The sequence below is a fragment of the Neomonachus schauinslandi genome, chromosome 8 (assembly GCF_002201575.2).
Source record: "Neomonachus schauinslandi chromosome 8, ASM220157v2, whole genome shotgun sequence".
NCBI classification, from domain to species: domain Eukaryota; kingdom Metazoa; phylum Chordata; class Mammalia; order Carnivora; family Phocidae; genus Neomonachus; species Neomonachus schauinslandi.
The window spans coordinates 107,632,080-107,648,816 of NC_058410.1; the positions used below are offsets into that span (position 1 = coordinate 107,632,080).

The window sequence follows — 16,737 nt, forward strand, 5'->3', positions numbered from 1 at the left end:
CCAGTCGTTAAATTGCAAGGCGCGTTACAACAACCGGGACGGCTACGCAGGAAGCAATCCTGCACTGGTCCGGGTCTAAGGCGGCAGCTTCCCGGCCACGCCGCCTTCTCCCCGGCCTCGATTTTCCGGTCACGCCGGAGAGTCCGCCACACCCCGGGGCTGACAGGTCCCGCGCGGGGCCGCAACTCGGTCCGCGTCCCCCGCCCCATCCTAGTCCAGAGTCTCGCCAGCCTACAAAAGGTGCAACCTCACGCACATGCAGAGCACACAAATAAGGTCGGCAGCGCAGCGCCGGGGAGGTTGCGAACAATGCGCCAGGCTGCCCGCGCCCGCCCGAGCGCGGCGCCCGGGGGGACAGGGGGCGCGGGTGGGGGCCGCGGCGGAGGACCCGCCGGCCGCGGCGCTGGACACCTTACTTCCTGCTTCCCCGCCCGCCGCCAGACCCAGCTCTGCGGAGGGATATCTCTCCCCCCTCTGTCCCTCTCTCCCTTCCCCCGCCCTCCCCCCTTTTTGCTTCTGCTCCCACCCCCCCCCAACCCCGCCTTTCTCCTTTTGCAAGAAAATAATTTGACAGTCGATTTGCTGACAGGGGAGGAATTTGCATCCTGGATTAAAAAAAAAAAAAAGGCCGAGAGGAGCTTGGGAACGGTTGCTAGGGGTGGGTAATGGGTGAAAAAAGGGGGGCGCCGGGGAGCGGATAAGGAGGGTTAAGGGAGGGGGCGAGGGTGGGGAGCAATGCAAAAGGTAAGGCCAGGTTACCGCGGCTCGGCCCCGAGTGGGCTGCGGCCGGGGGAGGGGCGAGAGATACATATGTATTTCTGTCTCCCTAGCACACCCCCTTCCCTCTAAGCGATGGCTGAGAGGCGGTGCATGCAGATGGGGAGTAAGTTTCCTGAAGGGGAGGGTGGATGCACGCGCGCGGCCCCGCGCTGCAAATTTCCACCGGGGAGGGAGAGTGGCTGGATGCGGAGAGTTTGGAGTTGCTTGCCGCGGAGGGCAGGAAAGGGAGCAGGGCCGGGAAAGGGGGCTGGCGGGCGCTATATCTGGGAGTAAGTTTCCAGGATCAGGAGAGCCTGCACGCTTGCACGCTAGTAAGTTTCTGGTTGGGGAGGGCGCGTGGGGAGGAGGGAGAGGGAGGGGTGCATGTATATAGAAGGGGGGAGGGGGGAGCAGATTTCCTGCGGGGAGGCTGAATGCATATGGAGAGTAGATTTCCTGAAGGGAGGGTGGAGGCGTAGACGGACCGAGTAAGTTTCTTGCTGGGGTGGTGGCGGAGGTGGTGGGTTGGTGCTTTGGAAACCCAGAGCTTCCTTCCCGGGGTGGGGGAGCCTGCTGTTGGGGGTGGGGTGGGGGCGGCGCAGGGCCCTGTTCCCTGCTGGGGAAGGGGCTTGCATCTGGGAGTATGTTTCCTGGCGGAGCGATATTTGTTTACAGGCTGAGGGCAGTACTGTAAGTGAGTAGCGCTTCGAGAAGGCGGCTCTGACATAAATTAATATTGAAATTACTCCATCAGCTCTGCTCGCCCCCCATCTCACCCCCCAAGCGGAGTCTGGTCTTGTCGGATTGCCCATGCACTTGTTGCAGAAACAGCCAAGGTAGGCAAGAAGCTTATTAAGTTTCATTAAAAAAAAAAAAAAATTAGTTGGGGGATGCTCCGTGAAAAGACGGGGGAGGGGAAGGGAAAAGTCTCCCCCCACTTCTTTACTTTCAGTCTGTTAGCAGGGCCTTCTTTCTGCTTCCCCTCTTCCCTCGTCCCTCTGCGGGCTGTCCAGCATCCCAGCAAAGGGGGAGGGCTGAGGTGGGCGCTATAATTGGCAGACCCGGCTTAAAGGGTGGTGGTGGTGGGGCTTGCAATTGAAGGTTGTGATGTTATAAAGCCTTCATTCTTCCAGCCAAGAAACCGCAGGACCCTAGAGATGTGCCTTTGGGGGTTTTTGACATGATGCATATATGTATGGATATGCGCCTGTAGGCTCTTTGGGGGCTGGGTACTCCCCCAAGTTACAGTGGCCACCCAGATAAGAGAAATGTGTAAGGGGGTAAGCCTGCCCCTTTCACTCCCTAACTTCAGTTTGGGAATCTGGGAAGTTACTGCTGGTGGGCTGAAGAAATAGATATTTAAGAATAACACAAAACCACCCATTCACTGGCGGAGGCCGAGAGCACCTGGCGGGCAGCCTCTGGCCAGCACTGGGTTGGAGCATGTGCGTCTGCCATCCTTAGGTTAAAGAAAATGACTGCTGGTTCCTCCGTGTGCCTTCGGTTGGTCTGTTAGAGCCAGCTTTGTGGAAACTCTTCCCCAGACGAGACACGGCTTTGGCAAGTGAAGTGTTGAAGCGGGTGGCTCACAGCGTGGCCTGGGTTGTCTGGTGAAGTACGTGGACGTGATACTTGGGAATGATGAAGCCAAGGATGACTGAAGAGTTCTTTAAAAAATGCCTCTCGAAAGCCGGCTGGGTTCACTTTTTAGCAGGCCATGGAGGAGAGCTTTAAGAGAGTTTTAAGTTTTACCAGTTGGTACCAATCTTCTGCATCCTTTACCGTTTCAAGAAAGCAATCTGGTGATGGAAAATGTGGTTTTGATGCCCACTGTGAGAATAACAAGCAGGACTCCAAGCTTAACCAGTTAACCAGCAGTCTTTGCTTCTCCTGGCTTCTCTTTTCCTGGTCTTCAGCCTGCTGGTTTCTGCAGATGAGTTATAGGTTTTGGCTCTCAGGTACCTTGATTATGCTGGGAGTTTTAACTTTGCCAGGATAATTTTAGCTCCAGGGACTCAAACCCAGACATGTTTGGTAGGGTCAGGTAGTAAACCCTATATGTGTGGTTAACTAAAGTTGGTTAAGCTTTGTGCAGTTCTGTGGACGAACTCAATTCTAGCAGGGGAAAAAGTGGGTTTTAAAAAAAGCTCTCCCTAGGGTGCCTGGGTGGCTCAGTTGGTTAAGCGACTGCCTTCGGCTCAGGTCATGATCCTGGAGTCCCAGGATCGAGTCCCGCATCGGGCTCCCTGCTCGGCAGGGAGTCTGCTTCTCCCTCTGACCCTCCCCCCTCTCATGTGCTCTCTCTCCTCTCATCCTCTCTCTCAAATAAATAAATAAAATCTTTAAAAAAAAAAAAAAAAGCTCTCCCTATATGTTACTGATGGACAGTGCTTTTCTTCTTTCCTTCCTGTCATCAGATTTCCAGATTGAGAATTTGATTTTTGGCAGCTTGAGAGTTGAGTTTGTTGGGAATTAAATATTATTGCCACTTGTCAAATACTCCTAACTAGGTCTTAGTTAAACAAATTCACTGGTATTTTTCCCTGCTGAGAATCTTAGCCTGGGAGGGTAAACAAAATCTTTATGTGTGTTTATCCCGGGGTAGAAGAATTATTTACGTGCCTACCCTCGAAGCCAAGAGCAGTCATTCAGTTTTTTTTCTTATATTTATGAAATTTATTTTATTGTCTTGCTTTGGCCATTAATCAAGTCACAGTAGCTTTTTTTTTTTTTTCCTTTTTGCTGAGAATGTTCTTGGGGTAATAAAGGTTTGAAGGCCCATGAATCATAATTCATTCTTTTTAAAATATTGTGGTGATTGTCAGGATTTGATTTATAGGAATTGATACGGGGAGTGACACACCTCTTGGGGCCCCGCCCTTTTAGGCATGTCCATTTTCGCCAAAGGATTGTTTAGAAGCCAGCTTGACATCTCAAAAAAAGAGCATTTCCTTTCTGCTTTATGGGCATTGAGAATATTAATTTTGCAGGTTCCATAATGAACATGGGTTTTTTCACAGCTTGGTAAGTCGGCTTCCACATAGCAGGCATGTGTTAATATCACATAGCATTTATGTGAGCTTGCTGTGAAAACAGTTGTTCTATGAACTGTGTGAAAAGTATTCAGTTTTGTCTCCTTTAACTGGCTTGGGCCTGTGGTTTTTAGTGAAGTAGGAGCTTTCATAGTAAAAGAGCGGACTGCTGCTTATATAATAAAATGTGTGGTCACAAAAGCAAAGCATATTTGTAACATTCTTTTCCTCCTCCTTTGGTAGGTAGGTTGGTCATAATAATCAAAAGCATTGTTTTTTTTTTTTGAAAGTTTAAGGGTTCTCCATCAAGTCAATTAATCAGAAAGTGTTACTATTGTCTTGCATTGGGTAGTTGGCTCAGTTTATAGTATTTGTAAAGCGACAAAGAACTTTTAAGGTGATTTGATTCTCAAAGCAGGGAGTAAATGTCGCTGATGAGAAAAGTTGGGAGGGTACCAGTTTCTAGCCATTTCTGGGTTTTGGATTTTTTATCTTAAAAATGCATATTTGACCCATGAGTTTCTTCCATCTCTGAAATTCTGATTTGGGTCTTGTGGAGAGAGGTCTCAAGAGGTCTCGACAAGCTCTTCCTGGGCCAATGGCCAAATTGCTTCACGGACGAGGACGAGTTGATTAACTTCTGTTTTTGTCTTCTCACGGAGAGAGTGGATTTGTACCTTGGCATTCCAAAAAGGACTCTTGAATAGCCTGGTAATCTTGATGGTCAAATACAAGGAAATACTTAATAAAAGTCTGCCACTGTCTTGGAAAAAAAAAAGTGCATGGTTGTTTCCCAATTATATGTGCTAATAGAGCGTGGGGGCACATAATCCCAGGCACCCAAAATAATTTCAGTTAATCTTGGAAGTTTCCCCTCCAGCCAGCTGGCTTACCTGTTAATTATGCTTGTTCAAGTCTAAGGTTAATTGAGCTGTTATTCCCAGGCTGCAGGAGGAGGTAGTGTTGGGGAGGAGGGGGACACCAGAAAGCCCAGTGTGGCTTTACCCACTTTCTGTGGAGAATTCACATACGGGTAATTGGGATTTGGTCATGTTTGTGATAAGAGTTCATAATAATTATGTTGTATGCCTGTCATTTCTGGGATATCTTGTCTTTCACCATGGGCATTTTTTGGGGGGAAAGCTCTTGATGTTTTTATTGACTTTGAACATTGACATGAAAAGTGAGGATCCAGACAAGTGGCTCAGACCCCAGGCAGTACGAATGGATGCTGGTTGTTCTGCTCTGAAAGCAGTTGAATTCAGCTCATTTTATTTATGACCTCATAAAACTGTGTGGGTTAGGGAGAAGGGAGGATTAGAATCAGCTGGGATCTTGTGGATTAATATTTCTGAATTTGCATGTTGGCAGGGAACCAAAGAAATAAAGGGGAAAGTAAAACATAGTTGATTTCTTTTGTGGGGAGAGGGAGACAGAAGTATTTGGTGTCCAGTTAATTGGCATATGCTTGTCACCAAGGGTACTGTGGCATTTTAAGGAATAATACAGTCCTGGTAACGTAAGTTTGATCCCATGGCTTCTTAATAAATCTTTTCTTCTCGGTTAAAGAAAATGCACAACAAAAAGACCTTGTGATATTTTCGAAGAATTTTTAAGTACTCATGGTATCCGCTTATAAGGTCTTTTGGTTAATTTGGGTTTGCTGAGCAAGAGGATGGTTTTTGTGTTTTCCTCGTCGAAAGACGACAAGCTGGGGATGGGTGGGATATGCTGAGCTATTGGGCTGTTAGTGCAACAACACTAAACATTTTTGTTGTTGTTATTAGAGAGGAAGGGGGAAGGAACCCGTGTGCCTAAGTGGCAGTGATAACTCTGGGCTCCTAGAAGGTAACAATTATTTTCATGCCATAATTGGATCTACTTTATTCCTTGGTTCAAGAGCTACTTTACTGAGCACCTACTATTCTAGGCACTGTCTTAAGGCTGGGATTATGATGATAATTAAAATAGACATATTTTACTCCCTCTCCCCTCCACCACCCTAACCTCTAGCTTACCATCCAGAGGGGTGGCAGATGCGTACAGAAATATATATTGCAAAATGTGATAAATGCTTTGATGAAACCACAGGGAACAGTGACCTGGCCTTATGCAGCTAGAGTAGCCTAAAGAGGTGCTCTGAGGTTTGGCAGAGAGCACCGGGAAGAGGAGAGCCCGTGTGGAAGGACTTTGGCTTTGGGGGGATCTAAAGAGAGGCACAGGCTTGAGACAAGGGGGACGGAGAGAGGGCAGCATGAGGCGAAAGTGCAGGACTCCGGAGGCCTCTGAAAAGGTTGGGTTTCATTTGAAGTGCAGTGGGAAACCACTGAAAGTTTCCAGTGGGAAGTGACACCCCCAACTCTTGGTAAAGGGGCTTGCAGTGGTGGAGAGGGGCAGGTGTGGAGTTGGAGAGCAGGCCAGGTGAGGAGGTGACGGCGAGTGGAGGGAGCAGGTGGGTGTGAGATGCACTTTGGAGGTAGAAGGGGCAGGGTTGCTGATGGGTTTGATGCTGGCTGGGGAGAAGGAGTCTAGGATAGCTCTGAGGGTTCTGGCTTGAGCAGTTGGGTACATGGGTGGTGCTGTTTGCCCAGATGGGGGAGATTGGGAGCGGGAGGGGAATGGAATCAAGCTATTTCTGTTTGGGCTCCGTAAGTTTGAAGTGCCTGTTAGACTCAAGGTGGAGATGTCAGGCAGGCATTGTGAGAGTGGTGTCCAGCACCAGAGGAGTGGCCAGGCAAGAGATAAAAATGTGGGAGCCATCAGTGGTATTTAAATCCAGGAGACTGGATGAGATGCCCTAAGGAGCCTAGAGAGAGAGAAGGAAAGGCTCTGTGTGTGTGTGTGTGTGTGTGTGTGTGTGTGTGTGTGTTGGTGTATTGTTGGGGAGGGGTGGTGGTTAAATGTTTCATGCGGTTGGTAAGGCCAGAAAAGTCACCACTGGATTATTTGGCAAAATGGAAGCCATTGAGGCCTTTCCAGAGAACAGCTTCAGTGGAGTGCAATGGATGGGGTGGGGACAAGATTGGAGGGGTTGGCACGGGAACTAGGAGGTGAGGAACTGGTCATAGCATGTGTGGACAACTTTTTGGCAAAGTTTGATTGTGCAAGAGGGGGACAGAGCTGGAAGGACATGTGCATAATGGGAAGCGTTTTTTGGGTGCTGGTGTTGCCTTTGTGTACTGATGGGGAAGACCCTGGAGAGGGAGGGATTGAGGAGAGCAGAGGGTGGGGTTGGGTCAGCTGACTAAAGCCCTTGAGAAGGTTTCAGGAAAATTTGGCCTTTTCCCCAGGGGGGGAAGGCCTTCCATCCAGGCCTGAGGGAAAACCTGAGAAGACAGGTGCAGATGAGCAGAAGCTGAGGGAGCTGTGCTCCAGGCTGAGGCTGCAGCCTCCTGGGCAAGGGATTTGGGCTCAGGACTTGACGCCAGCCGGAGACTTTCAAGGGTTAAGACTGCATCAGAAAACTGTACTGCATTTTTCCTCAACATTTGACTGCATTACTGAGCAGTGCAGAGGCAAGAGCAGATTCTTTCACTTGAGGAAGTCTTCAGTTAAAGTAATTTGGGCCTCATGCTAGATTTATTTGAAAACTATCATTGGAAAAAAAAAAATCTGTGATTTTTCAGCCCTGTTCAAAAGTTGGTGGGCACCTTGTCATAGGTTTTGAGCAAGAAGCTCCAAAAAAGAAAAAGAAAAAAAAAAAAGAGTCCACAGACTGCCAGCCTGGGTGGTCCCCATCCGTGGGGTCTGCATGGGAGTGGGCGGGTGAGGAGGGCGCCTGAGGATCTGGGTTGGGGTCCAGCGCCCTCGTGGTCGCCTGGCTCTGGCCAAGGCGGCCTCCCAGCCTGGCTCCGCATCTGTAAAGAGCGGGTGATACCATCTGCCGTCTCTCCTCTTCACTTTTGAGGATGGCATCAGATAATGGACGGAAAGTGCTATGTAAACTGTAAGAGGCATCGCGCGAGGTGAATTGATCTTCAGCCAGATCTCCTTTTCAGATATAAAACCTGACAGCCACGCTTCCCTTAATTTCCCAGGGCTTCTACCCAAACCTCTGTTCACCACGCCCTCTCCCACTCTTGTTCCCGCCTCGTGGGGGTTTCAAGTCCTCTGGGATCCTGGTAGCGAAAGTGCTCCTCCCGTCGGAAGGCTGGCATCCGAAGTGGCTGGCGGTGACATGCTAGGCAGTCTCGGTTCAGACTCTGATCCCGGATTTAAACTTGGAGACCTGCCCACCCAAGGCGACAGACGCACTTGGCTTGTGCCCTGGGTGCAGGGGAGTCTTGAACCTCCTCAGGAAGCTGGACTGTGGTCGGAGGGTCCTGGCAGGTCTTCATTTGCATTCAGCGTTTGTTTTGCAAATGAAGCCTGTTCTATAAAGCTGAGTCTACCTAAAAAACAGCCCTCAGCCCTTTCTCATACTGTTGTGCCGGGAAAGTCATTTCCAGTTTTAAGAAATACCTTGCGCTTTTCACTCATCAAACCTCTCACCTCTGAGCCGGAGGGTGAGGCTTTATTTATTTTTGAATTAAATTTTATTATGGGAAAACTTTTACATGCAACAAAAGCAGACAGGCTAGTGTAATGAGTTCCCTTGTACCTGTCACCTAGATGCAGCTGTTACTGAGATTTTGCTCACCTGTGGGTCATAGGACTTCTTGTGTTTGTATAATAAATACAAGATGTCAGTTTTGAGAGATCAGTGGAACTGATACCAATTTGGTTTCATAAAGGGGAAAATAATCAACGAAAAATCAGAGAGAGAGGAAATGGATGCCATCATTGAAATAACCAGTGTTTACCTAGGTTTTTATTGGTCCGGAGCCTCTTTGGCTTGTCTTATTTTATCTGACAACAGAAGCAACAACCATGGGAGGTTGATATTCTCATTTGACAGCTGAAGAAAGTGAGGCTCAAGAAGTAGAATTGAAAAAAAAAAAAAAGTGATTAACCCAGAGTCACATGTCCAGCCAGCATTCTGGTTTAATGCCAGAATTTGAATGGTCTCCAAATGTTGTGCACCCTCGAATAGATAATGCTATGCAGTATTAAGTAAGAATATGGTACTGAATAGATGCAGAGATGATGGAAACCAAGACGATCATCTGGGAACTTTGGGCTTCTCCCAGTGACCTTAGTTGGAAAGACTCAGATGATTTAAGCATGTTTTGGGCATTACATTTTTTAAAAAACTTCCATCGTCTAGCTCGTTCTGGAGCACACAGCTTGAAGGCTGCCTCATAATTAAAGCCAAAACTTGACTTTAACAAATTGCATGGCTGTTCTCCATCAGCCTTCTACCCTTAGCCCTGTCCTTTTTGTGGGGCTCCTAAGTGGAGGAACCTGGACAAGCCATGGTTGTTTCTAGACAGCCTGGCCTTTAGTTTCCAGGCTCCAGCTTTGGCCACATTGGGCCCTGAGCAGTTTGCTAACCTCAGAAAGCTTCTTGAGGGCCCCTTGGGGGGGGGGGGTCTTTGTCATAACAAGGACTGCTCTGAGGGCCTCTCCCCTCATCTTGGGAAACCACCTCCAACCTAACTTCTTTGAAAGATGTTTTAAAAAGGAAAAGAAAAAAAAAAGTTGGAGTTGATGCCCAAGGCATTTAAATAGGGGGTGTCATTTGAGTTCCCTCTGATGTCATCACAATGGGAGATACCAAACTCCCTTAAAATCCAACTCAAGGATACCAGTAATGAGGCTGATTCTCAAGTACTGGGACTCGTTCACTTTTCTTTCTTAATTGGGTGAACACATGCGAGCTGAGGGGGTGTTATGGGGAGCCACAGTAGGTAAGGACATTTAGAGGCCTCTCTTCTTTTGAAGAGTCTGAGCTTCTTTAGAAACCGTTGTGGAATTCAAGCAATTTCAGTGTGCATATGCTCATTCCTTCATTCTCTCTTGAGGGCCCCGTGTACCCCGTGTGCCTGGTCGCGGGCCAGGGCTGGAGTGGGCCACGGGGGGACTCGCTCGGGCTCTTAGGATGCTGTTGTCATACTTACCCCCAGGTGTGTCTTTCACCACTTCTGCACTGCCCTGGGGAGGGCAGAACTGGGTCATCACTCACTGTTGTACCCCCAGCACCTGGCACTAGTTGGTGCATATAAATGCCTATATATTTAAGAATCAACTGGGTTTTTTGTTTGTTTGTTTCGCCTCTGGTTACCTTGCCCCCCCTCTACTCCCCCCCCCCCCCCCCCCCCGCCCTCCCATTGGTTCTCATTGGAGGGAGAAATCCAGGCCGCTGTGCCACCAGGGGCAGCTCTGGAGCAGCCACTGAAGGAGACCAGGCTAGAGAATGTTTCCTCCCCCCTTGCCTCTCGCGGCCTGGCAGCCTTTAGCTGGGGTGGTTTAACTGAGCTCTCAAATTCAAGTGCAGCCCCATCCCCCATCCCTTTTAATAAGTGACATTTTGTTAAATCAGTTATTCGAGGCCTTATCTATATTTCTGTCTGTGCTGGCTTAGTCAAAATAGGAAAGAGAGTGAATATTAGATTTCTTTCCCCGCCCCTCCCCCTCCCCGGAGCAACTCTACGTAAGATTTCTGATGGGGCGGGGGTGATGTGTCCTTGAAGAAGTAAATGCTGCGTGCAGAAAAAATGTGGAGGGCTTTGACTTGTAGCGAATGCTGTTTTTCAGCAGCTGTGATTTTTCCATTTTTCTTTTTCTTTCTGTTTTGATTAGTGGAACTCATTGTGCTCCAGGGTTGGGATTGCGTTGGGGGAGGGCGCGGAGGGAACAACATTTACTGGGCGAGCTGGAGTTGGGGAGGAGGAAGGAGAGAGGGATTTATTGAAAATATATGTCTACTTCTGCTCTGATAAAGCAGCAGGCATGTAAAAATGCAACGGGGAAATCATTATTGTGGCAAAATGTAGGCAGGGCTCCGCTTTCTCATTAACAGAGCTTAGCTCGCGTGGTGGAGGAGGGGGCGGCCGGCTGCTTTGAGAGTTGGGGTATTCAATAATAGCAGACACTCAGGGGATTGTCTCCATCCCCCCCTGCTCACCCCCTTCAGCTGCCTTCTCCTTTCTTTCTCCGATCAGTTTGTAACCTTTTTAAAGCTGCTTGTCAGATTTCATGGTCTCCATTGTCACCGCTGCCACCCCAAAATGCTGTAAGGACTGTTTAATTTTTAAAGTTGGAGGGAATTAAAATAAATTTTCTCTTGGGAACTCAAGGAGAATTTTGGCAACACATTGTTGGATTATATCCCTTGCATCCCAGAGAGCACCAAGAAGAGCCTTATTTAGGGGCTCAGGAATTTGCATATGCTGTGGGGTACCCAAATGAGGGTTTCAGATCGCTTTAGGAGTAGTGGCTGCTGTTGACAGAGAGCTTACTGTGTGTCCCTGGCCCTGTGCAGATGTGTTAGTCACTTCTGCCTTCCAGCAGTTATAAGAGGCAGATGGGATGCCCACTTTACACTGGAGGAAACTGAGGCTCTGGGCAGTTCAGCACCTTGCTTAAGGACACGCAGGTGCTGAGTTGCCAAGCTGGTCTCCAGACCCAGGCCTAAGCCCCAAAGACTGCCAAGTCACCTTCCTTGTATGGAGGCCTAGATTCTAGGAACCTGGACAAGATAGAGCTACCACAATAGAGCCTACCATTGACCGTGAAGGGTAGAGTGCTCAGGATGTTCATGAGAACCTTTCCTGAGCCCCTGGACAGAGCTGTCTTTCTGAGGAAGATCAAGGTTTGTGGCTCACATCTTTGTTAGAAGAAGTGAGCGAGTGCCCTCCTCCCCATCCTGCCAAGCTACAGTGACTTTGTCAGGGCTGACAACTTCTTCCTCGAGCATTTTTGAGTGCTTCCCATATGCCCGGATTTTACCAGTGGCAGAAATACCAGGACAAGTAAGAGAAGGAGCTCAGAGTCTGGTAGGGACAGTCAGGAGAACATATAAATCTGGTACACAGTGATGCTTCCTAGAAAAAGATCATATTGCAGAAGTAGTCAGTGGGAGAGACTGTGTAGAGCAGCCAGGGAAGTCTTCAGAAAGAGGTGGTACATGGGTGGGGTTGTGTGGGTTCAGTCAGGGCTTACCAGGTAGGCAAGGGGGGGAGGGACTAGCAGATAGCATGGTGAGTATAGGAAGCTACATATAGTCTGGCTTTACTGAAGCATCACCTCAAAGCTTACCCATCGGGGGTGCCTGGGTGGCTCAGTTGGTTGAGCGTCTGACTCTTGATTTCAGCTCAGGTCGTGATCTCAGGGTCATGAGATTGAGCCCTATGATGGGCTCACTGCAGAGTCTGCTTAAGATTCTTTCCCTTTCCCTCTGCTCCCCCCTCCCCCCTGCCTCAAGTTCTCTCTCTAGGAGGGAAAAAAAAAAAAGGTTATCCATCTAATCTTATTTTCCATCACCTTCAGTTTAATGCTCTAGAACTGTGCCGTCCAATACGGTAGCCATTAGCCATGCATGGCCATTTAAGTTTAAGTTAATTAAAAATTAAATAAAATAAAAAATTCAGTTCCCCAGTGGCACTAGCCCCATGTCAAGTGCTCGGTAGCCACATGTGGCTGGTGGCTGCCATACTGGAGAGCATGCATATAGAACATGTCCATTAGTGCAGAAAGTTCTGTAAGGTAGCACTGCTCATGAACTTTGCCCTGAGGCTTCTCCTGCAAGGCATGTTTTCCTCCTTTGTCCCTTACCTGGCTCACTCCTACTTCCTCCAGAGGCCTTCCTTGTGCACCCCAGGCTGGGTCGCCATCCCACTGTCCATCTGGATTGCAGTGATCCCTCTCTGTGTCTGTCTGCCCACGAGGACTTTCAGCTTCTAAAGGGCGTGAGCTAGGTCTTGTTCATTCTTGTGCCACATCTTGCTTATCATTGTGTTCCCAGCACCCAGCCAGGGCCCGGCACATACGAGGTTCCCAGTGATAGTTGCAGGTGACGAGGCTGGAGAAGTGAAAAGGGATTGGGCTGGGAGGATGAGATACCATGATAGGAAGCTTAGCCTTGACCCTGTAGGCAGTAGGGGAGTCATGGAAGGGTTTGGAGTGAGCAGAGGTGTGGGGAATGTGGACAAGTCAGATTTCTGTATTAGAAAGGTCATTCAGAGGTATGGAGGACAGGCTGGAGGGGCTGAGCCTGTAGGCCGAGAGATCAGTTAGGAAAGTATTCAGAGGACAGGAGCAGGAAGGGAAGGGTCTACACTCTTAAACTATGCCATTGGGTTTAGAAGAGTAGCATCATCATCTTGCCAAGTTAGGATTTCCTACCATTTCTGTCTCCATTTTAGTTTGGTTTGGTTGTCTCGTTGGTTTCTAGGGAAACTACAGAAAGCATTCCCTTTCACTTCTCCTGGGTACCCTCAGCCTCTTTCGTCTTGGGGGCCCCCAGCCTTGTTCTCTGCTTTTGTAGATGGGCTTCCCTCCCCCACCACCCTCCACCCTGCCGGGTGCTCACCTGTTCGTTTCTCTTCAGGGTTTCTTCTGGGATTTCAGCCTTCTGTCTTCTTCAGCCCATGATGGATTCTTCTCTGAGCACACTTCTGGGGGCCTAAATTTAAGAAGCTTGTAGAGAGTTTTGCAAAGGAGTCTGGGAAGTAACTGAGATCAATCTAGGCTCTTTGAGGTAGTGGAAAGGAACCAGGATGGCAGAATTAGAGAAGCATAGAGGATCATTTTCTTTAGGAAGGGGAGGTCAGGTGCTCTGGCCATGGTGACCTCACGCTGTGCACGTTTGGGGATAGGATGCGTTGCAGAATGCGGCAGCTCCCTCCTAAGTGCGGACGCATGCCATCGTTTTATATACGTGACCTCATTTAAGCCTCACAGCAACTCGACGGGGAAGGCATCATTATCCTCATTATACAGGGGAGGCAGTGGGGGCACAAAGGGATGAACAGGCTTGCTCAAGGTCTCGTGGTTAGGGAATGGCAGAGCAAGGATTCAAACCCGGGAACCCAGACCTGGCTGACTGTAAAAGCAGGTGCTCTTCCCCCTTCCTCATCCTGCCTCCCACTCTGCCTTACCAGTCAGCGTGGCCTGAGCTCAGTTCAGAATGTGGCTGGGATAATACGGAGGAAGGGGCACCACGCTGACCCTCGAGGGGTACTCGTGGATAGCAGTGTAACTCTCAGAGCCTCGTTTCCCTTATTCTCAGTACCTTTGCTTTCCTGGTTGAAAAGGTTTATTTTAAGAATCAAAGGAGAGAAAGGATGCACAAGTGCTTTGACAAATACAAAGCCACAAACTTTACTCTTCTGCGTAATTGCTGAAGGAGCAAAACGCTGTGATGGTTGGGTCCCAGTGCTGTATCTGGGTTTTGGGCACGATGTGTGTGTACCTCCCTCCCACAGATCTCCCTTGTTAACTTCCAGGTGCGCTTGGGCCTGGACGTGCTCTCAGGTCTGCCCCGATTGCTCGACATGATTTGGGGGAATGGTTGGCGGCTGGGCCTTTGACCAGAGCTGGAGTGCTCTGCATGACCTTGGGAAAGTCACTTCACCTTCCTAAACCTCCCTTTCCTGAGATGGTCAGATCTACTCGGAGGGGTCATTGGGAAGACTAATGGCAGAATATGTGTATAAATCAGCACCTTGTCAGCCAGAGAGTGACATGTATTTGTGTAGTGGAGGTCATGGGCTCCATGGTCTGTCGAGTGGACTCTCAGCCCATCCTCTTTCCTGGTCAGAATGTATGGCTCAGATTTATACGACGTTCTCCTGCTTCTAAGACCTGGAGAAGACATGATTCAAAACTCCTTTGGAGCTAAGACTTTTTCACTGAAATTGTGTAAATGATAAGTGAAAGTTCATAGAACTTTTTAGTTAGGACAGAGAAACTACAAATAGTATGTGGTGATTATAGAGCATTTGGAAAATATTGGTACGTTTTAGAAAGAAAAAAGCAGTTGTCTTTAATTCCTTCCTATTACTTTTTAAATAATTTCCTTCCAGCATTTTTTCTAGGCAGCATAGTCTGGTGATTAATAGTTTAAGTTCTGGAGTCAGACTGCCTGGCTTTGGATCCAAGATCCTTCACTCCATGGAAATAATGGAGTTGAGTGAGATGAAATGAGATGATACATGTAAAGCATCTGGGGCTGTGCCTGGCACTTAGTAAGTTCTCAATAGACATTAGCTATGGTATTATGCCTTAAAATAGTATTGGGCTAATTTTGAATGAGATTTAATGTTAATATCTTGCTCATTAAATATTCTTGGGATCCTTTTTTTCATAGTTTTTTAGTATATTCTCATATGGCTTTTATGTTCAACAAATATTTATGGAGCACCTACTGTGTACCAGGCACTGGGTCCCAGAATTTATTTAACTAATTCCTATTATTAGAAATTTAGCTTATCACTTTGACTATTATAAATAATGCTTCGATGGACATTCTTGTGCGTAAATCTTTGATCACATCTCGGATAATTTTCTTAGGATAAATTCCTGGAAAGGAGAATTGCTATGATAAAGATAATGGGTGGGGTTTTTTTGTTTGTTTTTTAAAGATTTTATTTATTTATTTGACAGAAAGAGAGAAAGTGAGAGAGGGAGAAGCAGGCCTCCTGCTGAGCAGGGAGCGCAATGCGGGGCTCGATCCCAGGACCCTGAGATCATGACCTGAGCCGAAGGCAGATGTTAACAACTGAGCCACCCAGGCACCCTGATAATGGGTGTTTTTAAGGTTCTCAGTTATATTTCCTAACTGTTCTTCAAAATGTTTTTAAAAATTAATTTTCATTCATACTACTAGCGTGTGAGAGTACTGACCTCACCTCATCAGCTCTAATATGATTTTCCAAAAAATGGTGATTCTTGTGTAGCATGGGTTACCCTTTCAACCGTGTACTACAGCTCTTCTCTGGGGCTCAATTTTTTCCTTCTACAAGGTGGAGTACAAATGTCTCTTGCATGATAACGACTATTTATTAATTTAGCAAGATCTTTGGATTTCTATTGTGGAAAGACTGTGCAAATGACCTGAATTATTATCAAAAGTGCTTCTTTCAACTGAGTTAGAATTTCTTCATGCTTATCCAAAGACTTGAGAAGTCGGGGCGCCTGGGTGGCTCAGTTGTTAAGTGTCTACCTTCGGCTCAGGTTCTGATCCCAAGGTCCTGGGATCAAGCCCGCATTGGGCTCCTTGCTGAGCAGGGACCCTGCTTCTCCCTCTCCCTCTGCCCCTCCCCCTGCTTGTGTTCTCTCTGTCTGTCAAATAAATAAATAAAAAAAAATCGTAAAAAAAAAAACCCAAAGAGTTGAGAAGTGCTTTCTTCTCATCACACACAGACTGTGTGAGCAGTCATTCCCTGCCCAGGCCACGGGATGTGTCAGATAGCTGGTTTGTATTGGCAGGTGAACAGCATTCTCCACTCATATGAATAATTGTTGCTAATAATTGACTGCGGAATTATGGCATCCCTGTCCAAAGTTTTAGGAATTTGTTCTTTTTGAAACTTTATAAGAAAATGAAGGCTGCTTTTACCTCCCACAAGTATAATAGTGTACAAGTTTGGTGTGAAACCAAATATTGAGAAAAAAGTTGTCCTCCTGAAAATGCTGAAAAGTATAAAGACAATGAAAACCAGTCAGCATTCCATCATCTAGATAGAACTTCTGTTTTTAAAAAGTGGTGTGTTTCTTTCTAGTATTTTTTTCAATGTATGTATCTTTGTATAGTTGGAGGCTCTCTTTGTGTGAGATGTTTGTTTTTAGAGCTGACCCTAAGTCAATCCTTTAACCATTTCCTGGATGGTTCAAGCTACTTACAACACTTAGGCTCCCTTTACCTCCTTTATGCCTTTGGTGGTCTTGTGATTTTAATTCTCTCTCTCTATTAAACCCCATGAGACATTGTTTTAAAAAGTCAATAACAATTTAGATTAATCCACATATTTACTCTTTTTGGGGTTCTTCATTTCTTCCTGTATGACCATGCTCATGTTCTTCTCTCAGATTAATTTCCTTCTTTCTGAAGAAACGCCCTTAG

General features: G+C 47.4%; 1 protein-coding gene across 1 annotated transcript in view; it reads left to right on the forward strand.

Annotated features, from left to right (window-relative positions):
• Nucleotides 1-1,519: 1,519 nt before the first annotated feature.
• TRERF1 (transcriptional regulating factor 1) overlaps nucleotides 1,520-16,737 on the forward strand; it is a 198,843-nt gene continuing 183,625 nt past the window's right edge. The window contains exon 1 of the mRNA XM_021691945.2: nucleotides 1,520-1,595. The gene's annotated coding sequence lies outside the window, so the exon portion shown is untranslated. The remainder of the gene's footprint in view (nucleotides 1,596-16,737) is intronic.